Source organism: Passer domesticus, chromosome 4 (assembly GCF_036417665.1).
Source record: "Passer domesticus isolate bPasDom1 chromosome 4, bPasDom1.hap1, whole genome shotgun sequence".
NCBI classification, from domain to species: domain Eukaryota; kingdom Metazoa; phylum Chordata; class Aves; order Passeriformes; family Passeridae; genus Passer; species Passer domesticus.
In genome coordinates, this window is record NC_087477.1 from 41,416,312 (window position 1) to 41,442,435 (window position 26,124).

Sequence of the window (26,124 nt, forward strand, 5' to 3'; positions counted from 1 at the left end):
CATTGACACTGCAACTTGTCTCACTTTAGTGACATATTAAAAATGAAATTTAAATTTATTCTGACAGTGTCACTGTCAGAAATAAAGCCATTGAAAGGATCTGCACAATTGCAAGCTAACAAACAGGGCTTGTACTCCTCAACTGACTTTTTTTTTCCATACAGGAAATGATGAATAAAAGTCTAAAAGATTATTTGCAAGCATGCAATTAATCATAAATCCAGCTTGATCTGGATGGATAAAACAGTAGTATATCAATCTGGTTAGCTAGCACTTTGAAAGGATTTTGCAGAACTCATTAGGTCAGGAATATTAAGATGGGTGCCTCTTTTCTTATGAGACAATAATGTGATTCCCTAAGGGATCAGCTGGAAGGTCAAAGACAAAACAGTTTATCCCCAGGAATGGTATGGATTACTGTTAAGAACATTCTGAAATCCTCTTCCATCATTCATTTATTTCAAAGCATTCCTTAAAGTAATGACCTAATTTTAAAGACAGTAAATCAGAAATAACCAAATCACTAAAGCTTGTTTGTCTTTTAGAAACATGGATTGTCTTAATTGAAAGGCTTCAGTACTTTTGAGTCTACTTTACCTATCTAGGGGAGCAATAAAAAAAAATTAAAAATCTTTTCTATTCTGTTTCCCCCCACTCTTCAGTTCAGTGGGAATTCACTCACACAAGGGCCCTTTTTAAGAAAGTAGAGAGTTTGCAGACTGATCTTGAGCTACCTCTGTTGAATACCTTGTAATGAACCAGCTTCTGTTGTTCACTGAAATAAGTGATTTCTGCAGAATGCAGAGAAGTAGATCCTGCTGGATGTCTTGGCTAGGTTTCTGAAAGAGGAAGCTGACATCAGCTCCCTTGACATTCTGAGTGTTGCCCTACTGACATACCTGAAATCCATAGGTTGCCATAGCTTTGTTACAGTATGTGTGGCCCTCAGATTTTTAATTAGTAGTAATTGCTATGAAAAAGTCAGGGTAATTGCTATGTAAAAGTAAAGCAATGAGGCTGAAAATTGATTAAAGAATTAGATAACTAACACCCAAATTATTTTAGTATGTTTGGAGTTCCCAGGACAATATACTTCCTAATCCTGGGCCAAAACATAGCCATCCTAAAATTGAATGCAACTCATACTGCATATTCCCGTGGCAAAATTTTACCCTAAATGGGCTTCCAGCCATCACTGTCCCTACTAGGTGGAATGGCCAAAGTACTCTTTTTCTCTATAAAATTAATAGTGTATGCTTTAAAATTAGAAATGGAGAATTTGTTCAGCTTTTGTTTTCAAGAACATGTTGAGAGTTAACATAGTGAAGCTTGTAACATAGATGCCATTGTATAATGCTTATAATGAATAACATCTATGACATCAGACGCCTTCTAGGAATCAATAATTATTGATGGGAAAATAAGTAATTATTTTCACTGTAATTATCAAAAGACACGTGATGATTTGCTTTGGTTCTGACCTTGATTGTTCATGCACTGAAATAATAATTGCAGCTGATTGCTTCTTTTCCAGAAATGTTCATAGCTTGTTCAGCATCAGAGAGTGTAGGTAGGGGTGGACCACAATGTAAAACACTTGTGTTTCTTGGGAAGTTTGGTGGGGAAACAAAAGGCCTCACCATTGGCTTACAGTAATGCTTTTTAAAAATGGTTCTCTGCTTAAAATGTTTTCTGAAAGGTTTTTCTTTGCTTTATTCTTGAAGATGTGAGGGCATATAGACACATCTGAGTGCAAGTGCTATGGAGAACAGAAAGCAAAAAACTCTTTTTTTTATGTTCCTTGATCCTCAGCCAGCTAACCCTAGGAGAAACCAGAGCTAATGTAATGATTTATGGAGCTGGGAAAAAATAGCTTAGATCCTTGAGCAGCAGAGACCCCACACTACTGTGACCCTGTCATATGGAAGGCATTTTCCTGTAAATATTCATCCCGTCTGTCACTGAGGAAAGTTTGAGTGTTGTCAGTGCAACAAGTGGTACAACATCACTATGTCAGCTGTGCTTCTGGTGAACTGTCTAAATAAAGCTGTTAATAGAGTGCCTTTATAAAGAGATCCCTTGAACTGATTGTTTTTATCAGGTGTGGGGATTAAAAGTAGGTATTGGGCTGCCTATCACACTGGCAGTGCCATTCTCTAGGTCAGTGGATTGCTGTCTCTTCACATGATTCTTTGTCAGTGGATAGGTGTACATACCATAGTCCATAGCACTTTGTTTATCTACTGATTCAGAACAGATGCTCAAATCACACAACTTCCATGAAGGAGGAATTGACAAAGAGTGCAGCTGGGGTGAGGATGGTACAAGAAACTCCATCCATCATTCTCCGAAAGGCACAGTGAATGGCTTAATTGTTGCTGCTAACAATTGTTAGCCATTTTATTTGCTATAGCCAAAGTATGATCCCACTAAGAGCCAGCATGGGAAATACAGTGACAGAGCAGTCTCTTTGTTCTGTTCACTTGGCATCATTCACTGAATAGATCCCACTGGTTTTATCTGGACCAAGACCTTCTACTGTTGCTCACCTGCAAAGCACACTGCTTGACCACAGTGAGGTCTTGAGCTGGCTAGCATAGCTGTAATTAGGAAGGAACAGTGAGGAAATAGTACAGTATGCAATAAAACCAGCAGTATTTCATACTGGGGAGTTTTGTAAGACAGTATGTTTTCTAAGAGAGCTGCCCATGGGAATATTTCTCCTCATACCAGAGTTCCCTTCAGTGCCTTGTGAATTTGGTCTTTCATTGAACTGGATTGGATGTGTGTGGTTTAATATCTTTCTCTGTTACAAGGTTTGTATTTAAGGGTTGCTACACAAGCACTAGGAAAGGACAGAAAGCAGGCTGCCTGTATCACCAAAAAATTCATCTCCAAGTGAGTATGCACTGGGTCACAGTGAGGTTAATGTGCATATTCATGTGGTGTTAAAAAAATTGTCTGGATTAAAGCTTCTCCCTATTGTTTATTATCTAGGCTCCTACTGAAAAGCTGAGGATTTACAATAGGTCTCAAATAAAGACACCTGAATTTTTGTCACGCCAAGCAATCTTATTTTTCTTAATCTTGTTCTCAGAAAAAACTCAATTGTTTTGCCTGATTTTTTTTTAATGAGGCAAACATCTAGCATGAAAAATTTCATGCTAGCCAGTAAAGCTGTCAGGCTTAACAGCTGAAATAGGGACACTTAATGAAGAAATATAAAATAACCATGCTTATAGATTATAGTATTAAAATGCACAATCAACAAAAAATTCTGCTTTGGGCAAACATCATGGTATTCAGTACCTCTGTGTATCAAGGAAGTTCCTGAGTATAGCTGTAACAAGATTTCTTAGAAAAACACCACAAATGGTGATTTATTCTGTTGAGGATGATATTAAATACCTCTGTGGGTTCTTCCCCTTCTCAAAAGTGACATTGGAACTTATTGTGGAGTCTGAAATTACTATAGTTGAGGAAAGAAGTGAAAGGAAGAAAGATTGGACCATCTTCAGTTTCATTTTTTGAAATGCTACTGAGAAGGTTTAACTTTTTCCCTCATTCACAAATTAAACAGATTTTTGCTTTTTAGAATGCGTGTGACCTGTGTTGTAGACACCAGTGTTCTTGAATCCTCTGGAATATCAAGGGGTTTTAGATGTCATCATATCTGTGGATGCCAGTGGGATGAATTCAAGATAAGATTCTTTTCTGGCTGACTTGTCGTTTTTTATGTCTTTGACCTGACCTTAAAACGACCAAGAAATATAGCTTTAAAATAACTGCATGAATCTGAGCAATTGCTGAATTTTAGCAATTACATTGCAATAATCATTGCCTCGTTCTGTGAGGTCTCTCTCAAGCTTGAGCTTGAGTCGGAAAGCAAGCAAGAGCAAACAGCAATCCTTTCAATGCAAGAAGCCTCCTTTAAATGTGCCACACTGCCGACCTTGACAGGCAGGCAGAAAAGCACAAGTGAATGCACAAAGTTTCAAGGCCTGCTGTTCATCCACACCCTGGGTACCGTGCAGTATTACCTCACATAGATCTTGTTCCTTGCATGCAAACTAGAATCACAGTGTGTGAGCTGTAATTTAATCCATGTTGTAGCCCGGATCAACACAAAGGCCCTGGTGGAGCATCGTGTTGCAGTTGGGCAGCTCTGGTTGTTTTAACAGAATCAGGGGATCTTTGCTCAAGGAATAAGGCAGAATAGAGCAATAAGAAGAATGAATGCTGGAAGAAGTGACCCTTTTTTTCATAAAAACCACTGTTAAATTGGAAAAAAACCCCAGACTGACATGGAACTGGTTTATATTACTATAAAAATACCATAGTGATGCTAGATGCAGGTTATAGAGATTATAATTTAATTTCATGCTACATATCTTCAGGAAACCCTTACTAATTTGGGTAGCATTGGCATTGCTTTTGCACATACATTTTTATTTACTTGCTTGAGCTAGAATATATAATATCTCCAAGCTCCTTTGCTGGCTAGGTAATATTTCAAAAGACTTTAAGTTTCTTCTCCCCAGTTAACATTTGCAAGTAACATATCTAGATTTTTTTGTTTTCAATTTTTAAAAAAAGTATTTTGGTTGATTTTATACTCACATTTGTATACTCATAATAATAAATAATTAAATTATATGTCCTTTATACTTTCATATTAATTACAAGTATATTCTTACATAGATTTCTCCCTGTAATTTACAGTTGCTATATAAACATACAATCTCATATAAATACTTTCTTATGGAGAATCTATTTTAAATATGTTTAGAACTCATAAGAAAATATGTATTTCTGAAGAGTTTTAGAATTCCATTAATTCCATTTATTTTCAAATCAGTGAACAGATATTGATCAGAACTCCCTCCTTTCAGTATGCATTAATTTTGTAAGTTTGCTTGAATTTTGTAGACCATACAGAAATTTTGTGGTAGGGGCTATCACTCCGAAGTGAGCCATTTGTGTATGGACTTCTTTGTTGTTGTTCTTACCTTTAATTAGAATTCTTGTATGCTCAGTCTGCTGATGTTGTCTGTTATCCATTCTTGCCCAGGTTCTTATATGTGTGACTGACTGAAGAATTATTCTAGGATTATTTGACCCCCAGTTCCATTTTCTTAGGCTGTTGTAAAATGACATAATTAAATGCAGACATGGGTGTGGTTTTGTTCTTATTACATGACAAGTTTATCCTTTTTGCTACTTGGATCAAGGGGACTTTTATATTTTAATTGAGTTCTCCTGCATGGCTGAGGTTTGTAGTATCTTATAATATTAAGGTCATCTTTTTCTCTCCTGCTGCTCAGAATACCTTTATAAGAGAGCTTTGCTTAAGAACTAGTATGTCCCTGGTGTTTGTAGGGGGTAGGTAGTCTCAAGGAACTTGACTTGAAAGCACCTGGAATTCATTAAAATTCCTCTTACTAGCCTGTTATATGAGGATACTGAAAACTTGGACTGTTGTGTTTGCTTGCAGGCTTACACAAGACATACCACCATCTCTTTGGATTTCTGTGTCCCGATGAATGATTCTGACCTTTGTTGTGCCTCTGCAGTTTCAAGCAGTTAAATTATTTCGGTGTTTCTGTGTGCTTGGTAACTGATGCACTTTGTCTAGGCTTGCTGGCTAGGAAGGGGATGTAGAAGTAAGTTGGGTATAGCAGATTTTTGGTATTCCACTCACTCTTATTCAGAAAGAAAGCATAAAATGCAGCAGTAGTGTCATTCAAGGAGAGATAAACTCCTGATCCACGGTGAGAGAGGGGAGGGACAAGTCACATCTGCACCCCTGGGCACAGACCACTCTGGCCATTATTCAGGGGGTGTGTATGTGTGAAGGGAGTTAATTCCTTTTAGTTCCTGAATAAATCCATGGCTGACCTCATTGATGTGACAGTGAAATCAGCAGGAGTTCTCATATGCTTGACAGAAAGGCATGTATTAAAGTGCTTTCTTTGAACCAAGGTCACTGCATCGCTAATCTGAGCATTTTTCCTGTGATGGGCAAATCCCTCTTGGTCTCTGAGCATCCTTTGCTCTAGTTGATGCAGGAATTTGGTTCTGTGCCAAGGAAACAAGTGGAATACTTACTGCTGAGTTCACGATAAATGGGGTTCTTATGGGAGCAAGAACCACAGCTATCTTGAAGGCAGTCTTCTAATTAATGCTGTCTGTTTGTTGTATAACAGCAAGGTCTTCACAAAAGAGTTCTTTTGGATATTTCCCTTGGGTTCTTCTGTCGGAGTAAGAACACAGCCCACAGAGGGGCAAGAAACTGGAGAGGTGATATTTTCCTTGTGACAAAGGCCATATATAATAAAGAATTTGTCAGTTCCGAAGATACCACTGGAAATGTTTATACTGTTACATAGAAAAGCATTCCTTGGAGACAACTCATCTTGTAATTTGAAATTAGGATGGATGTGTGTGCTGCTGGGGCTGTTGCTCTTTTTTGGCTCTTTGTCAGCATACCTGACCCTCTGAACGTGAATCTGCTCCAAAGCCAAAGCATCTGTCCTTCTGAAAAATTGTTTTGGACTCTAAACCTAATCAGAGATAAGGGGTGTTTCAGCATGTTTTGCAAAACCCTTCTAGAAGGGCATGAATCGCCCCATAACAACAGTGAAATTTAAATGTTGAGTCTAGATTAATTCACAGAATTTAACTGAGAAATGCCTGCAGTGTAGTATAGCAAGGCTTAAAGTAGCTTATAGCCAGCTTGGATATAGAAGCCAGTTATGGCAGCCAAGAGAGGCTAATTTGCTTTGCTTCTTGACTGAGTTTTCTCCTGCTTTACCAGCACATACATTAGACAGATATTTCAGAGGTAGCTTTGATACTTTTTGCTACCTTGCTGTCACAGTTCTGTCTAGAAAAACCTTAAGGCTCAAAAACTCTGACTACCAAATTGTGAGATGAGAAGTGAGGCCATTGGTCTGCAAATAAGGTAGAGCACAACTGAATGGGGAATGAAGGGCATGTGCAAAGAGTAGTTTGTACTTGAAAGTCCTCCTCTGATCTCTGTGGCAATTGAGGCCTGTGAAACATCTCTCACCAGGAAATGGGACACAAAGAAGCTAGGGAAAAAACTTGCTTCGATGGACTTTAAACTTGTAGGTTTACTGTGCTCTACAGTGCCAAAGTTAATCTTTACCCACAGTGCTTGCATTTTTGGAGGTACATCTCCTTTTATTAGAGCATTTATGTTGTGTTTGGAATGAGTGACCTTTGAGGTGGTAAGAAATTTTAAAAAACGCTTATCTTGCCAAAGTAGTTATCCTGTTTATTTGCTTTCAGAGAAAATACTTCTTAAGTCAGTAGTGAAAATAAAAAGTTTGTATGTCTGAAATGTCTTCAGTGAGAGCTTCAAAGAACTGTAAATGTATCCACACAGAACTTCTGTGAAATAGGTAAGACATAATACCACATTACAAAGGGATATAAAAAATGAAATCACTAGTGCAGATCTAACTAGAACACCAGTGACAGTCATGAAAGCTGTTGATGTAAATCAGCTGTATAACTCTCGTTTCTTTCCACACAGCTCCTAATGCTATAATTGTATTTTTACAATTTATAATTGTAATTTTAGTTACAGTTACAATTTGATAATACTCTGCTGCTTTTCCACTCCTGTGAAGCACAGAAGCAGGTCTCGTGGTTCAGTGTGGTGTTATTTACACTATTAAGTTGCAGCGGGTATCTCTGTTTGATCTGATCCTTGGTGTAGCATTACTGACGGGGTTGAAGGAACGATTCTGTCTTGAAGACAGGCAGATTCTGGATGAAAAGCTGGCACATTAGCGGGAGATTCCAGCAATCGTTCAGCAGCACAGGAAGGAGTAGTTGTAAGCCTGACCTTTCTGTGTAGGGAGCCATGAAAAGAGGCGCTGACAGCAGTTGTTTCGCTTAAGCTGTTTGGAGAATAGGGATAGATGCTGTAGTCTATGTGGCCTCCAGGGGTTAGGCACATCCCCAGAGTCTCTTCTGGCATTGCTACACCTCAGGAGGCACCACCAAAGGGTTAAATAGTTCCACAGTGTGTCACTTGCTCTAATTAGGAAGTGGTCCAAGAGCTCAAAGTTCAAAATACACATGGTCTGAGCTGGGACTAAACCCAAGTTCCCACTGACTGCAGTCTCATATGTTAGTGTAGTGCATCTGCACAGGATCTCTTCCCCTTCCCATTTCTGCCATTTGCTTTCCCTTTTAACAGCAAAGAGACATTTCAGCTACATAGTTTCACTTCTTTTGTCACTATCTGAAGTCTTCCATTGCTTGAGCTGGTGTGCTTTCTGGGAATAACTTGTAACCCCCTTTATAACTAAAGCAGGCCAGTAAAACATGACAAAAACCTCACTCCACTCCATTCTGCAGCAGCTGTGGCTTCTGCTGGAGAACCAGGGCAGGTGTCCTCCCAGCAGCAATGTAGACACAAACTGGACAGCCTGAGCCTCAGGGGGCCTGGGGTTCCTTGTTGGCCAAAGAACAGGCAAAATAGCATCCAGCTGAGCTTGTTTTGAGAAGAAAGGGGAGAGTGAGGGTGGGCTGAGGCCACAAAATAGTAAAAAAAAAAAAAAAACCAAAAAAAACACAACAGTTTTGGAAAGCAAACAATAAATAATAGAAGCCAGATGCATGGATGGTAATATGAAAGGGACAGAGTCAAAATGGCACCCATGGAGCCTGCAGCTGAGGGAGTGGGCAAAGTTCTGCTGAATCATATCATAGAATATGCTCAGCTGGAAGGGACTCGTCAGCTTTTGGGATCTTGTGTTTAAGAATGGCATGGGTTTGGGGGTCATGGTTTTAAGTTTCACCCCAGGATAGATAGTAGCTGGGGGGATGACAGCCATCTTTTGCATAAGAAAAAAAAAAAAAAAAGGTGGTGATTCTGGTCTCCACCTTTTTCCCTCTCTATCTTCAGCCACATGTTTACTGTTTCCCTCCACTGGTGCTTCAGGTACTTAACATGGCAGGGATATTGAGTCAGATCATTAACCTGTCTGAAAGACGTATCCAGCAAGACAAATTTGGGCTATGAGCTTTCACACTGCTCCTGCAACACGTGAGAGAGACACAGGCCTGTGCACCTGGGAATGGCAGTAAAGAGCGAGGGATAACCTTTTGGATAAAAATAAGTTATTAAATCATCTTGGCCATCACTATTAGCTCGTGCCTGGGTTAGTATTGTTGGCAGTGCTGGTAACACTCTTCCTGTGTTATGCCAGGCTTAAGGACAAAGAGGCAGCTTCATCTTTTGCATAATGCTATGATTGGAGTCGTAGGAGTTGTACCCAGGGTGACTTTGTCTAAAGTGTGCCTTTTCAACAAAGTCCACTAAATCAGCTCATTCTTGCTCTTTCTTTTGTTTCTTTATTTGTGGCTACACTGAATTAGCATCTTAAATAAATTTCCATGGGAATAAGAGATGCAATAGCTAGCTTGCTTTCTCTTGTGCATCTACAAACAGTCTTTTCATAACAGTCTTTTCACAATTTCATGTACAGTGTTTGGGCACTTGATCCGTATCCATCAAGAGCTTTTCATGCCTATCCTGTTCCATAAAAAAAAAAAAATCTAACAGCGTAAGGTGCATGACATGCAGTATATAGTTGATGGTACAAGATTTGTAGCACATATATTTTATATACACTGGTGAAACATCTCTCTTTCTGGAGTAACTTTTTACCTATTCTCCTACTCTCACTCTGATACATTATTTATATATTTTGTGACATGTAGATTGTAGAAGAGAAAGAAAAATAGGCAATTGGATTTGATGAAGCCGGGCATTCTCTGCATAGAAGAGAAGATAAGAAAAGAGAGCTTTGTAAGGAAGAGAGAAAGCTGAAAAGCTTTGTGATTAAGAGGGATGTGGGAGTAGATCGGCAAGAAAGAAGAAATTCTGAAAAGGCCTTGAAGCTCAGGACATGAAAGCATGGCTTTCATGGAGGTGCAGGCAATGTGGCTGTGGTATGGAACAAAAGATTACCTCAGTTGCTGAATTTTTTGTGGAAAGCAAAGCAGGTGCATTGGCAATAAGGTCCAGGCTCAATAATCAAAATAACTAAAGTAATCATTTACTGTGATCACATGGTGGACCTGGGCAGCGATTTACAGGTTAAAAACTACTGGAAAAAATAATGGTATTGGTTTGGATAGCACAGACTGAGTAAGAAATCCTGGCAAAAGTGGAGGCAATATATGTTATGTCCCTGGGTGGCAGCTGATGGAGCTGTGCAATTGCATCAGAATCTGAGATGTCATTGAAGAACATGTCTAGTAGGTCTCACTGTGAAGAAAATCTTGCAAACGTGACCCGAGCACATTGTGATGCTGCACTTCGTGCCAGAACTCTCGTGCAGCCTGTCAGCAGAAGCCCGAGAGCTTCGCTGCGCCAGCCCGTCTGAACGAGGTGCTAACTCCAGCATCTGCTTCTGCAGCAGTTCAGCTCCTTTATCAAAGCAGAGAGGGAGAGAAACGACTTGTGCCAAGACTACACGGAATGTAGTGTGATTGCACTGCTTTAATTTGTCCCCAGAAAAAAGATATTAAAATTAAAAGTTGTCAGGGCATTTAATACAATACGCCTAAAACACAGGGTGAAATGTGGGACTGGAGAAAAGCATAGAGCTGAAAAATACAAATGGATGCTCATAAATCACTGATATAAAGTGGTACAGGAGCCCGCACAAGCAAATAGTAAAAGCTGGATAGAATATAACAAGAAGTAGGGTGCCTTTGGGAGTGCGAGAGAGGGAGGAGTAGATGCTGAGAGAAGAAATAATCAGAAAGGTCAGAGAAAAAACAGTGAAAGCCAAAAAGATGGCATAGTTTTTAAGGAGGATAGCAAAAAAGAGCTCAAAGAGCCTGAGGCTTGAAGCACAAAACATGATATTTATGCAGGGAGTTATTGTAAAACACTTGATGAGACAGATTTTGGTGGCAGACAGGCCTCACAGCCAAACTAGAGGCATAAGAAAGTAGGACAGGGCTGGGATGAAATGGGATCAGCAGCTCTAAGCAGGGTATTCAATTAACTAGGAACAATTCAATTCAAACAACAAAGGGAGAGAGGAACCTGGGCAGACAGGTGGGAACATAGATGACTCAGGCAAGATCAGAAGGAGCTTATATTTCAGGGAGTATTTACTCCATGCAATACCTCTTTTGTCTCTGTGTTAAGATCAGTAAACTGACTCTGTGCTACATTGCCTTTCTTGAATGATGGGCGGACAGACAAGGAGGGCACAGTGTGGTGCTGAAGAGAAGGGAGACTTAACACCTCCCCTTTTGACAGCAATAATTTGCTAGATCAATTTGGTTTTCTCACGGAACCTTACTGTAAGGTGCCTCTGTTGTGACTGTGCTCTTTCCAGGAGATCAGGACCCAAAGAACAAGTAGTTAAGATGGAGGTGAAGAGAAGCAATCATAGGAGGATCAATAAAGGTTGAGGGTCAGGTCAAGAAGGTCAGGGTAAGACATTTGTGACAGAGAAGTGAGAAATGGCACTGTCAGCAAATAAAGCAGATAAAGCATGTTAGGAAGGATGAGAATAAGAAAAAGGATGGAGAGAATTCAAATTAGAGACTTTGCAAGTGAAACTTCTATACAGTGAATACGAACTAAATTTAATTTAGAGGTCTTTTGTTTGCTTGTATGTTCATTGACCTAAATGAAACTGTGCCTTGTAGATGCACGTGGGCTCCCTAGAAGTGTTTGTATTACTACACAGCAAATATGTGCTTTTCCTGAAGTGATCTATTAATTTTTGTTTTTCCTTCCACCTTAAGCATTTTAATGCCTAGCAGTAAACCGTCAAGCCTTAGCCCTTCCCAGTCAGCCCCTCTTGTTCCCCTGCTTAAGAATGAAACTCAATATCTTGAACACCCAGAATGCGAAGAAGGAGCTAATCATTGGCTCGCATTGTGGCTGGCAGGGCAGGCCCGCCTCTTTGGCTTGTGCTGACAAGCTGTTTATGTTTGTGCACGGCCACCCTTTAACTCAGCCGCCCGATGCCCGGAATGGGACCAACTGTCTGAATGCTGCACGGAGCTAAATCTTCTCATCAGAGGCACAGGGAACTTCAGCCTCCGATTCTCCCGCCCGGGCTCTATGGAACATTAGTAAGTAGCCTTCTGTCTTGTTGTGGCTTTACTCGTAAGACTAAGGGCATGTTTTAGCAAGGCAGGTAGGTGCTGTCATTCAGAGAGGCAGCTATTAAAGCATTTTCCTCTGTGTGAAGTAAAAGAGCAGCTACTTTGTATGCCGTGTCATGACTGCAAGGACCACACGATTTCAATCTCAAATGAAACCTTCCTGGAAGACAAAAGGGAAGAAGTTAATAAGGATACAACCCATTTAAACTTGCAAAGTTGTTGAGGTTTGTATATATATATATATACACAGATGCACACACACACATATATATATATATACACAACTGAATTTAATCTGCATGTGGTTCTTATTTTTAGATGCATTTGCAGTATTTGATCATCCAGTCTCATTTTAAACAGCAGCAATTTTTGCAAAGTCAGTGTGGTTTGGAAAAGTGTGAAATGGCTGGAAATGACATACTGTAAAAAGAATGCTCCCCAAAACGCTGATAGGTGCTGTTACGTTTGAAGATATATACCTAGCAGTAGAAAAAGAAAGTCATGGTCAGAGATTTCAGTCCTCTTTGTTTACTGGGAATTGTTATTGGGAACTGTTCACAGCTTCACAGAGCAAAAGATTGTAGAAATTGAATGTGCATGACTTCTTCCATCTTTAGTATGCCCTTTCTGATTTTCAGAAATTGAACTCAAATATTGCCTGTTTGGGCAGTATTCTTCAATTTACACCTGCACTGCATATATTTATGAACTTTTTAGACTTTCTCTTTTACCATTTACACCTGCAAAGAAAAGTCTTATCATCCATGTCAGAGCTGGCCACCATGCAGAATCTCAGAACTAGTCTGCTCCTGAAGTTTGGGCAAGTCTGTGTGTAGGTTTCATGTGGTAACTGGGGCTCAGGTTGTGAGTTCAAGATACCTGAGGGGGAGAAAGGTGCCTGTCACTGTAAATAAGCATGTTCATTATTCCTCTATTTAAAATCACAGGAAAGTAAGTTGCAATCAGATTTTCATTTGCCTTGACTCATGCCAAAAAAAAAAAAAAAGAAAAGCAAATCCAAAGCAAGGCCTGATGCCATGTTCCTTTCAGCTTGTTTAGCTTGCCCCCTGTGGATGTACCCAATAGGGGAACACCCTGGTGGTTGTGCCTTTGTCTCTGCTGTACTGCTTGTGTTTTGGGGCTGTGCACAGCTTCCACAGACAGCCCTGGTGCAGCCTGGAAACTTTTGGCTCAACAACCCCACTCACCTATAGGATCTTAATGATTGCATCATTCAATGAGCTGTGGATTGCAGAGTGCCAGTCAAGCAATATTATGTTTAGAAAGCAGTGGCTAAGAGACAGCTGGGCAGAAACTTTCTAATAACATGGATCAAATTATAGGCAGCTGTTGTACTTAGTACATTTTAGGTGGGTCTTGATGCTGATGGTTGTTCAGCTCTGAGTCTGAGCCTTCTCTACAGCAGTACAGTGCATGTGTGGTAGTGTATGAATTAAAGCTAATTACTGCAATAAGCTGCTTCTGTGCCAGGCTGTGAATGCAAGCCAGAGTGTTTCAGTCAGTTGCACTAAGCATCAGATAGATACTAAGCCTTGATTAGTAAAGATGGTTTTTGTCTATAGATTAAGAAAGCAAGATCTCAGTACTTAAATGAAAGCCATGAGGTATACCATGTACCTAGGATTGTTGCTGTGCCCTCGCACAGCAGTGTGAGGAGTAATCAATAGCTGGAGTAATCAATGTGCTCACCACATTGTCTGTCTCTTGACTAAAGAAAGAAATCCCTTGTGCATCACAAGCTCAGCACAACATGGCTGGCTCTGAAGGGGCAGACTGTGCCTGTTTGGTTTGCATTGGGGTAAACAGGCAGAAAATTAAAATTGATTTTTTTTTCCTCCCAGAGAGATAATTTTGAAGATGTATTTACAGGGCTTGCTAAAACAAGGTGCTGAATCAACATCCTTCATAAATGAACTGCTCAGAACTGAATAAGCTATAATTGCACTTTTTGATTCTGAGCTGGTAAGCAGTTTGTGAAAACAAAGTTATTTACTAATACTCATTAACAAAGCTTTCAGATGGCCTGGCAAGCAGAGAAGCATATCATGCTCAATCTACAAAAGGAGATAAAATCTGCAAGGAAGCTGGAAATAGAACTGCTTACTGTGGCTCATTTTCTTTCTCTGGTTCTGTAGGTGCATTTGCCAGCAATGCCAAAAAAAATTTCCTGTGGCTGAGTATTTGGTCTGCAGGCACACTTGTAATACAATTCTTGTGCAATTGTTCAGAACTTAATGAAAGATGTTCATTTGGGGTTGACTTCTTACCAATATTTCCCAAATATATTCATGGTAACCAGATTATTAGATCCACTGTATTTCCCCTACACTGCCCTTGGGAATGTCAGACCAGCTCCCAGAATGGATCAATATCTTGGAAAGGAACAACTCTCTAAATTACTAAGGGTTTTGAGTTATTGGAGCTCTAATTCATGAGATTGGGCATTTGAATTTTTAGTGAAAGCAGAAGGCTTTAAGGGTATTTTTGCCTCAGGGTTTATTATTAGCAGGTGCTTCGCTGATATGCATGCTTGATACACATCAGTTAAGGTTATGATAAGGGGCAGCCTGTGAATGAAATATTGTATGTGTCTCCCTCCCATCAGTTGTTTGAGTCTGACCAGGAAACTGAACTGTCAGGTAACAGGTCTGAGGGTCTGAAAGAGGCAATGGCAGCCTTCTGTCAGGTTTGCATAGATTTCCTTGTAAAATCACTCACTATCAGAAGTCAGGTCTCCATAGGGATGAAGGCTGAAGTTTGCTTCCTCAGCCTCCTTGGGTAAGTTGTCTTCTCTCTTAAATCGGAACCCTCTAACTGATATCCTCAGTTTTTACCTATGCCTATGAAAGCTTTTAAAATCTTTCATTGTGGTTTTTTTTTCCCCTCCCCAGATCCCTTTTCCTAGATATCAGATGCTAAGTGGAACATACTGGTTGGTTCTGAAAAAATGAAAAATGCTAAGCATGCAGCCTTTTCTATTACAAAAGCAGCAGGGCTGTAGTACCCAGATCTCACTCATACGCTCAGATCAGAGCGTCTTCCTCTAATGTGTGCATTTTATTCTGGTGGTGTTACTTGGAAAAGGTACTGCTTCCAGGAAAGAAAGGGATTGCTAGACAGGTGATATGTGCAAAACTCACCCCAGGAGAATAGAGGAAGTCTCTCAACCAGGTATTTGCTGCAGGACTCCTTCTGTAAGGTGGCCTACCTTGAATTTAATGGAAAACTTGGGTCAAGACAGAGAAAACAGGGATTACTTCCTACCTTTCTTGCCTATGACAGAGAGTGAATGGCAGTGGCTAAGTAGTCTTTAGGTCTGTGCAGCCTTTAAAATCATCAGTATCTAACACTTTCCACTGGTTCCTTTGACTCATCTCCCTCCTGTCTGACATATCTGGCCTCTGTGCTAGCCAGCAATGCTGAAACAACCTTCAGTGGCATTCCAGCACTTGCACTGGCCGTACTCTGCTCTCATGCTTGGAGGATGTTTCCTTGGACTCCATTGGCAAGCCCTAAACTTTCTTCTTACTGGAATTACTGACTTACAGAACAGGCTCTCTGCATTGCTGCTTTCTTTGATAGTGTGTAAAAGGCACAGTTGTGCAAACTACCTTCTTTCAGGGTATGTGCAGGACTGGTATTTAATTGCAGCCTCCAGATGGCTCATTTCTCTCTCTAGCTCACCCCTCTCTAGCCCAGAAAGCAAATTGTATCCCAGTATGTGCCCAAGCAGGCAGGAAATGTTGTAGATATCATGGTTTCTTCTACCATGAAAAAGCTTTGAAATATTTCAGTTTCCTTCTTTTTGCCTGTGTAGTTGTCCAAAGGTCTAATAAAGCAGCGATTTTACCTTGTAGCATAAAATGTCCCTAATTAAGAGGGTAGCTTGCTGTGTTCTTCTTCGTTGCTGCTGTCTAAGGAAATTATCATGGCTGTCATCAGCCTTTTCCTCTTGTCATGGCTCATTCACAGCATGTGAAACTGAGAAGCATTTTATCCGTTAAAATTCAAGGAGTGCACTGCAGTTTCTCTCACAAAATGAAATCATACTGTGGCTTGTTTTCTTCTTGACATATTTCTTTTTATGCAGCATCTTCAGTTGACACTTTACCTAATGCTCCCTAATGTAATCCCTTAATTTACTGTCAAAAGTTAACATTTTTTATACTAATATCCTGGCATGGAATTCTGCAGATCTTATTCTGGCAAAACTCTTGCTGAAGGCGATAGAGATGCTGGTTACTTAAGGACTGAAATGGGACTGTGAGAATTACAGTCTTTTCCCATATGTGTGGTTTAATTTCTGCTTTTGACTGGGATGTTTAACTTTAGTATGATACCTTTGGCCTTCTTTTCAATTAGTTTTCGAATGTGTAAGAGCAAGTTGATAAGTATTTGATGAGGTTAATGTCAATTCCAACATTGCAGTGACTGAACTTTCAGCACTTTTCAGACATTGCCTTCTTGAGACCATCTGTCTAAAGAAATGTCTCCTCCTCTCCGTTTTCCCACTCTTTCACTTCGAAATCTATGCTTAACACTCATATACACTTTGGGATCCAGAGTTACAGCAAAACATTTCCTTGGATCATACTGGCTATGGAAAATGTTACACTGTCACATTCCAATACATAGATGGAAAAATGTGAGCCAGGGCTGATATGGCTGCAAAAGAGAGGATGCAAGAGTGCAAAGAGGTGTTCATGTGGATGGAGCAGGGACAGCATCTTTTATATGCATGCAGGTACGTAGAGAAGGATAGTTTCAGTAGAGAAAGCCTTGTTCCCTACCTGGCCCAAAGCTCTGCTCAGCTTCAAGCCTGTCAGCTTGAATTTCACTCTGGCTTGTAGTGTCTTCCGGCCTCAGGCCCCTCATCCTTAGTCCAAGTCTCCAGCTGATGCTTGTGTCGGGAGGGCATGTAGCTTTTCCCTGTCATCTGCGCCTCTTGCCTCACTCGCACACTTCACAGGCTCTTCATATTTCTGCCACAACTCTTTTCCTATCCTAGAGGCACCTTTTTTTCCCTGGCCTCCCATGTCCAATCCTCCCGAACCTCAGTGTTCTGTGCCATTTAAAATGCTTATTCTCCCTGCCTCTCAGTCCTTAAGAGCTTCCCCAGAGCTCTTTGCTCCTGCTGTATTCTCTCCCTACTCTCTGTCTTCCTCACTACAGCCCAGTGTTTGCTGTCTGAGAGACAGGGGGCTCTTTGTTCTTCCCTGGAGTCTCAGGTTCTTCAGTGCAAAGGTCTCAACATACTTTCTTTTTCCTCTTTATTGCACTTGAAGGCAGGAAAGTAGGACAGGTCCAGGGTGAACCAGGCACATACTAGTTTTTGTGTGCTGTAAAGGGAGATAGCTGCAGGCAAGGTCAGAGAAAGACTAAGCCAAGAAATAAATAAGCATGGTAATTTTTTTTTTTTTTTTAGAAAATATCTTTTTCTATTTTTCTTGACAAACAAAGTGTCCAGTATTCAACAAATATCTTGTGAACCAACTTCAGGCCCAGAGCTGCTTTTGAAGTGTTTGCTGTGATTCTTCATGTGCTTATTTCTTTGTGTTACCAGTCACATGGTAACATTTCTGATTCTTGGATGAATGATGTTTTCAAACAAAACAAGGGATTTGGACACATTACTTTTGGTTCAGAACTTCTCATGAATGCAGACATATGAAAATGTTTTACATCAGTGTTTCCTGGATACTTGTTTTTGAAAGGAAGCTTACATGAATGGAAGTTTGTGAAAAACAGTAATACTGAGATGATACAATTTTACAGGACCCAGGGCTCATGGTTAATTTCTCAGAGTAGCAAACTATGATTCAGAGCAGTGCAAATAGAAACATGAGCCAGGCACAAACTGAGTGTCTGCCCATATTTAAGGGACGTGATTGCCACAAAAGTGTGACTGAAGACCTTGAAGTAGGACTACAGTCAGGAAGAGAGTGGGGCTTACCTGCTGTTATATGGTATATTTTTATAAGAAGCTTAAGCATTTGGTTGCAGTTGCCTCTCTTCCCCTGCTCCAGTCCATAGTGTCTGCAGCACTCAGTGGATACCTATGAGCTAATTCACCTCTCTCAGGTTGCAGAAAATAGATACTTTTTTTTTCACAGGGCAGTTTTCTGTCAGGCAATGAATTGTATCTGTTCACTGGGAGTTCAAGTGCCTCAGTGTGAGGTGAGAAGTGTGGGAGTGCACTCAGGGGTGAACAGGGGCCTTTGAAAACAGTCTTTTGAAAGTTATATTTGTCTTTTGAAATTACATTCTTCTAATGTTTGACCTTCCCTGATGAAAATCAATGGGGCATATGCATTGCATAGTTGCTTAAAGAATATGAAGTGTCCAGCCATTAACTCCTGTTCTGCAGACTTCCACGTTGGAAAAAGGAATCATCATTTCATCTCACTTAGAAGGGAAAGGTCTGTGTATGTCTCCATCACCAATGTGCGCAGAATGAGCTCATGTGCTCCAGACAAGCTCAGATCCCTGCAGTCACACATGTGAGATAGGAAAAGTGGCTTAGTTATGCTTGTTCTTCCTTTTTTTTTTTCCTGGGGACAGTCGGGGGCTACTGCAGGCAGTAGTGAAAACAGAAGCAGCCATGGGGCTTCTCCAATGATGACATCAAGGTTATAATGCATTGTGGTTTTGTCTGAGTTGCATTTTTTCTTTCTGCGGAAGAGAAGTGATTCATTATAAAGCAAAACACATACATCATGAAAAAAATACCAAAAGCACTGAAACAGCCCCATTCTCATCTAAGAGTTGGAGCAGGCAGCAAAGGATTATCACATGAGATCTCTTTGGAAGATCAGCTAACAATTATGTGTCTTTCTGGAGGGGGACAGGCTTTTGCTGAACTCAAGTCACTGGAGTGCTGTGATAAAATATGTGAGGCCAGACCTCCTGAATACAAGTTTAGCATTTGAACCCAAACCCAAGGCAGCTGTTCCATGTGCAGGCTTTAAAATGCTGCTGATAAAATGATTCATAATGTCACAGTTAATTTGTCTTTTTAAAACAAGTTATTGTCAGTGCCAAAATCTACATTATTTTATTTCATTAACTGAACTGAAGCTTCACCTTGAACTCTTCCAGGGGTAGTTTTGTCTCAGATTATCAGACCTGTGGTTTTTCAGTGGGTACAAAGCCTGCCAGCATCAGAAGACTCATCTAGAACTTCATTGGTGACTGACTAGGTATCTGCATAAACATACTTAAAGTCCTACAGCAAGTGATCTAGTGTTAAAACCAAAGGTGAACATATACCTGTAGTGAGACCCAGGCTTGTTGGTCTACCATCCTGAGCTTCTATCATTTAGGTAATTTCACAGATTCAGATTAAATGGAAGGTGCATCCTCAACCAAACCAATACCTTTCACTTGGCATTTTCTCACTAAGCTGCAAAAAACTAGTTGAAAACCAGATTGGTCACAACTGTACCTTTGCAATGCAGTGCTTCTGATACAACCACACTAGATGGGAGCAGAGTTCAGACCAAGAGAGATACATATTCTGCCATCTCCTGTGCATCACAACCTGTCTGCCACTGACTGAGGAGGGACACTTTTCCTTTGCTTTAAGGAACATGTAATGGTGTTTGAAAAAACCTTTCAAGCATCTACATATAAAGATACATAAGCAGCATAATCAGTATCTGAACTGCATCCTATTCCAGTCTTGTCCTACTAATATTGCTGACATAGTTATCTTGGTGAAAAATTAATATGGAAAATAACAGGGTAGTTTTGTAGCTGGCATTTGATTGAAGCTGCCATTTTTCTGAGAAGACAAATTACACCTAGAAAGTTGTTTTTCCTATCTGATCTATTCTTTGTTGCAGTCTTTCCTATATGATCAAGTGATTAATATCTTCCATCTCTATTTCTCTAGAAAGCCAAGATCCCTGTGCTCAATAGGAACATGGTACTTGACTGCCCCAAATTCACGGAGATAAAGTGTGAGAATGTGAGCATCAAACGATGGCTTAGATCCAGGTAACGGTGAGGGGACACACAGCTGACCTCCCTGGAGGCAAGAGCCATCTATGGACAGTAGGATGCTGGTACCTCATAGGGATGAGATACAACAATACAAAAAAAAAAAAGTTAGTGAGTAAGAATGGTCCCTAGAACCTGGAAAATGAAGGGTAATTTAAAATTGATCTACTGTTTTTGAATCTTGAATTTTCTTGAGGTTTTTTTGAGGAATTGGTATTTGTGAAAGACACCTTTGATGTAAATGGACTGTTTTTTTGTGAGAACACCTGAGAGGTCAGGTGTTTTTGAAGACCACCCAAGAGATCAGTGTGAATTAATACATTTACTCCTTTGGGAGAAAAAACATTCAGTCAGCAAAAGCATTACAAACTGAAAGTGGTTATTTCCACTTATTCTTCTCTCTATTACAAAAAAAAAATAAATTCTTATTTCAAAAATAACAGTCATTCAGCTTGTCCTTGTACAGTGGGGAGAGACCTGTGTGCCCAGAAAACCACACAAGGCCCATGAAATAATTTCTGTACCCAAACCTGTAAGTCTGCTCTTACAAGGATCAGGTTCTTTAGTATCGTGAAAAATATCAGTAAGGATATGAGGTAGTCAGTTCACCCCACTTATTTATTACTAAGTGGGAGAATAACTGTTACCAAACCCTGGTTATTGGTGTTTCAAAAAATACTATTTTTTTGCTTCAGCTGGCATCTGTGCATTTCATGTGTTTTGCTGTTTACTACCTTGACAGGAGAACAGAAGAAAGGAAAAATGCTAGAATGTAGGCAAAGTTGTCCAAGTTTGGTAGCAGGTGACCCATAGGGTACATGGAATCTGTTCTCATAGACCTCTTGTTTGTGTGGGGTGCCCTGGTGTCTAATAATACAGCTGAGTTCATGTGTAGCCTCTTACATTGGATCTTTGGATTGTATTTCACTCATCTGGACAGCTGCCTTTTTTTCACAAAAAAATAGGAATATAATACCTTTGGGATGTCTACCTGATGTGACTGAAATTATTCAATGGGTTACACAACTACTGGAAGGAACTGTGACAGCACAGGCAAAACTAAACACAAAAAATTAATTCATCATTTCCTCCTTTGCTTCTACCGATCAGAGAGCCTTGTTTTTTGGGCTTGGTGTTGTTTTTGTTGTTGTTTGCTTGTTTGTTTTGGGGATTTTTTTAATAATTCAACTGCTTTTGGCTTTGACAGTCCAGTTGTGTCAGTCCTGGATCCAGGTACAAATGAGCAGACAATCAGCACAATCCTTTTTGTGCCAAGATGAAAAACTGAGCAAGTGACAAGGCTCAGGACTTTTAGTCAGTGTTTACAATGGTGTTTTTATTTTGTTAATGACTCACTGTACTGATTCACCGATGCTTTAGTGAAAGCTGCCTTGTTCAGAGTCTCATTGTTCAAACAGAGTAAATTATTCCCGGTAGAAAAACTTGAAAAAAAGTCCTCTGCTAAAACTAACAACTAAATAAAACTTGTTATATTAAAGAACATACAGATGACAACTTTAATTTTAAGCAATGGCAAAACTTTTTTATCCACCTTTTTTTTTTTCTTGGAAAAAGAATCTTATTCTGTCCTGACACAAAAGCCATGAAATAGCCAAAAATATAGATGACTCCTTGAGCCTTTGGTACTTGAATGTAATCAAGGCACTAGACCTTTAAATAGATGAAAATAGGGGCTGAAGGTGACTTGGGAGCTTTGAGTGATGACTTTCATGGGGTGCATATTAAAACTTTGCTTCTGCTACTTTTGGTAGAATGTTCATTCTGGTAATGAATGGCTTGAACCACCCTGGAAGTTCCCTATTCAGCAACTGTGCACTGGCTCTGAGTTGCCTCAGTAGGAAAAAAAAAAAAAAGCCAAACCCAAACCAAAACTTAGCAACACGTTAGATTTGCTTCCCACTTGGAAGCATTTAGAGGATGTAAGGGATCAGCATTCACGTCCCTGTTTATAAAAACCAGGTTGTTGCAAATGACTTGCTAAAGTGTTGACGGTTCCATGCAATGCGCTGGATTTCCCTGCCCCTTTCCAGAGAGGCTGTTTGTGCTGGGAGCGAGGGAGGGCTGCAGGGTCGCTTTGTTTCCACAGCGGGGAGTGCGGGGACCCGGCTGCCCCTTTCCGGAGTGGTGGGTGGTGCTGGGGCTGCCGGGGGAGCGGTCAGGCATCTGCGGACGGGAGAACATCCCGGCGTGGGGCCAGCTGTTTATTTTCAAAGCCTTTGTACCTCAGGTTACTTGTAAGGCCGATGCTTGGGGAGTTCTGCTAAAACTGCGCCGTGTACGTTCCCTGGTTTGCCTGTAATTTGCAGTTTATGAAAACCAGATGGATGACTGAGCGCTCTGCAAGTTGGGGTAGGAATGGGATCTTCTGACATAAGAGCAGCTTTTACAGAAAACATTGAGTTAAGAAGATTCAGGCTCAAGCTAGATTGCTCCTTCCCTCCCCCCCACTTTTGTCTATTTTTACTGCATCATTGGTATGTGTCCAAGGAAAGTCGGCCATATCATTCGGAAATACAAGGGGATAAACTTTTGACTGTCGGATCTCTTCAGGCTGAGGGACTCCAGAGTAAATGAACTGGGAGAGAGAGAATTAAAAGGAGAGATTTCTTTAGGTGAACTTTTTTGGTTGTCTGCTCTGCCGAGAGCAGTGTAAAATAACGAAGAAACCGCAGCAGTCCTGTCCCACTGTCTTTCTAAATAATGTAAGTGACCCTTTCACACTCATCTCTAAATGTTCGTGTGCTGTTTCTGCTTTCGAGTATTTTGTGAGAGCAGTGGTTTTATAGCCAGAGCTCTTGCCAGGAGCTCTGCTTTGTGAGTGAATTGTTTTTGTCTTTCTTTTTCTTTTCTAAGTCAGGGTGGTAGCGGGGAAGCCGAGCAGTTTGACACCGCCTTTCTTTGACAGTCGTGTTAGCTCGGCTTTAGGTGGCTGTCGAAACCTTTAAGCCTTTTCAGTGTTTGTGCAGAAATTTGTTTGTAGCTGGCTAAAGACAATAGCAAATGTTTTGATTGAACTGTGCATGTCAGGCTTGCCGTAAGAGCAGGCGTTTCAAAGGGGGCTGTGTGATGCTATGTAAAGAAGACAGGATGTGACAAGGGAAAACAAATGTTTCCTGCTCTTTAATATTTAAAAGAAATAATTGAAACAGAGCCAAGGAGTTTGCCTAGGAAAGAAATAGTGATGTTTATTCAAAGCAAAATAATGACTCTGTAAATCTGAGAGGACAATGCCAAGGTCTAATTAGGAGAGGCAGTTTACTTTTTACAGTGGTTCATTTTTTGAAGCTGGAAGTTGGCATTAATGTTGCCATATTCTGTTGTGCTTTTGTGAAGTGTAACTTGAGCCATTATCTGATTCATAGCTTTCCATAGGTTAGTGAGGCAGGTTGATTACTCTCCTTTTAGTTCATTTTGGTCTTTTCAAAATGTAGTCTAGACAGACTGTCAAGCAGATTGATAGGTTTAAGTAAAAACAAAGGGTATAATTATAGATAATATACAAGGTATAATACTATTAATAAAACAGGAAATAGACTAAGAAAATAATTCTGAACTCAAACATTTATCAGGCCAAAGCAATGACATAGATGTTCATTTACAGGGGAACAAATGAGAAAATTGTTGTGAAAGTAAAATGACTAAATGATATTTCTTAGATAATGATGTAGCTTAAGAAAAGTTGCTTTCTGTTCTAGCCTTGTATTTTTTGGTTTTGTGGGCAAGGAATTTATTATCTAGATAATAGTCTATGGCCAACTATTAGGATCTAACAATGATAAGGTTTTTTCCTCAAAATTCCACATTGCTGCTTGTGTGAAAACCAATGACATTGACTAACAATACTAATGAGAGGTTCTAGACAATGAGAATATTTTTAATAAACTTCCATATATAAACTCTAGGTCTTGAAAAGCATATTAAAAGGTTTATTTTGTTAAAATCTGTAAAAACTTGTTTATTTTCAAGTTAGTGCCATAATTTTCTGGATGATATCTAAAGCGCAGTTATAGAGAGAAGGTACTGGAAAGCTGCTGTACCTGGTCTTGGGACAGCGTCATCCTGCTCACAAACACAGGCAGCAGAAAGAGGAGGTTGTTCTCTGTTTCCAGAGAGTTTGGGGGAGGAATCAGTCTGTTCGCTGCTGACAAAATGAAATAAGGCTTCTGTGCTTTGGCCCTCATCCAGAACTGCTTACCATAAACTAAAAGTTTCCTCAAACATCTCAGCAAAGCATTTGACAAACCTGAGTGGTGAAGACACTCCCATCTGGACCTACAGTGCCCACAATTTGTTATGAAGAACAGGTTTGTGTTTTCTTTGTGGAGGGTTCATTTCAGTTCTTTAGATTTATCCTTTTCCATGAGAAATGGCTTTGATAGACCTTTGATAATTATATCTTTCTTCAGGGAGAAGGCTAAACACAGCTTTGTTTCAAGGAGCATCTCTAACACTGCTTGAGGGCCAGATGGAAACTTTAATTGGGTTTTATGACAGAACCAATTCTAGATTTGATTATAGGGTTTCTGGGAAGAGGGAAGGATCAAAATTATGCAAACAATTATTTCAGGGAAATATCTTTTGATTTCTTTATGTAATTTGTAAAGGGAGACAGTGAATTCATCCTTCTAGACACAGAATAAAAATTAGAAGTATGTATACATTTAAGGCTTTGGAGGACTGGTGGGGGTATGTGTGTCTTAAAAGTTCACCTTTTTTTGTGGCATGGATATTTGATGAAATCTTGTGTTTGAGGCTAGATTTGAGACAAGCAGTGTCTATGGTCTGGTGGCATGTGCAAGTGCTGTCTGAATTCTGCTATGTCCAGCAGCATGTACAAGGTTTGGAACATCAGACTTTACCTGGATAAAGATGATAATTCTGCTGGGGGATTTCCCTAGCCCATGATACTATTCTTTCTCAGGCAGTCCTGGTTTTAGCTTGAAGCTCATGTTGTTTACTGGAAAATCCCAGATAATTGGTGCTTGAAGCCATCATGAAAGCATGCTGGGCCTGTCTTTGCCTGATAATGGAATTTCATTAATTCATAACAAAACTAGAATTTGGAAAGCTTGTATAAACACAGCGATGCTCCTGATTCCTTTGAGGAAAACTGAGGAATTAAATTAACTGGAAAGGTACTGGGTGTTCTAATCCAGAGAACAAAGTGCTGTACCTTACTATACTGAAGCTAAAATTTAATCATCTGCATAAAGTATTAAACATACACAGTTTTGCAGAAACATGTAATACTGTGTCTAGACACATGAACTATTTTTATAAAAACAGAGGCACAATGCATAGTAGGTTAGGATAAATCCTTGAGTCACATGTAAAAGCATTTGATTTGATCTGCTTGCAAGCATATTGTCTCATCAGAATTAAATGTTTCTGAGGATACAAGTGTAGCTAGTTGAACTATTTTTAAATATATATCAGCAAGCATATGTTACTGCAAATAATAAGTTCAGTTTATAAAGAATGTTCCTTAATACAATGGCATTATATAAGAGAATAATACATTAGATTTAATTAGTTGTTTTATGGACAATGCAGTATTCTGTATTATAAAATGCCACTAATTCCAAAGCCCTAAAAATTTTCTCCTGGAATTCTGCCTATCCATATTTTGCAGGATAACATATATGAACTTGCCTTTTTCAGTTGTTGAAGAAATCCAGTGACTGCCAGATTGCAATCCACTATTGCAAATGCCACACTTGGCTGACATCTTCAACCAAAATTATAATTATCTATAATTATATGCTATTTCCAGAGACTGCAGGTTGTTTTTATGTTTTCTGTAATGTTTCCTGGTAAAAAACAACAGTGGGGAGAGCGAACCATGTGAAATGGATGGCATGAACAGTTAATAAAACTAGACTGAACCCAAAAATCAGTATT

General features: G+C 39.9%; 1 protein-coding gene across 18 annotated transcripts in view; it reads left to right on the plus strand.

Annotated features, from left to right (window-relative positions):
- Window positions 1-26,124, plus strand: part of TRIM2 (tripartite motif containing 2) — a 118,634-nt gene that overhangs the window by 36,193 nt on the left and 56,317 nt on the right. Inside the window, exon 3 of one of the 18 annotated variants that reach the window (XM_064417396.1) lies at window positions 20,096-20,199. The exons of 14 other annotated variants lie outside the window; for them this stretch is intronic. The gene's annotated coding sequence lies outside the window, so the exon portion shown is untranslated. Of the gene's footprint in view, window positions 1-12,029; window positions 12,148-20,095; window positions 20,200-22,715; window positions 22,926-26,124 lie in introns of those variants that run through there. 3 more of the 18 variants (XM_064417395.1, XM_064417400.1, XM_064417414.1) reach the window with 3 other exon arrangements.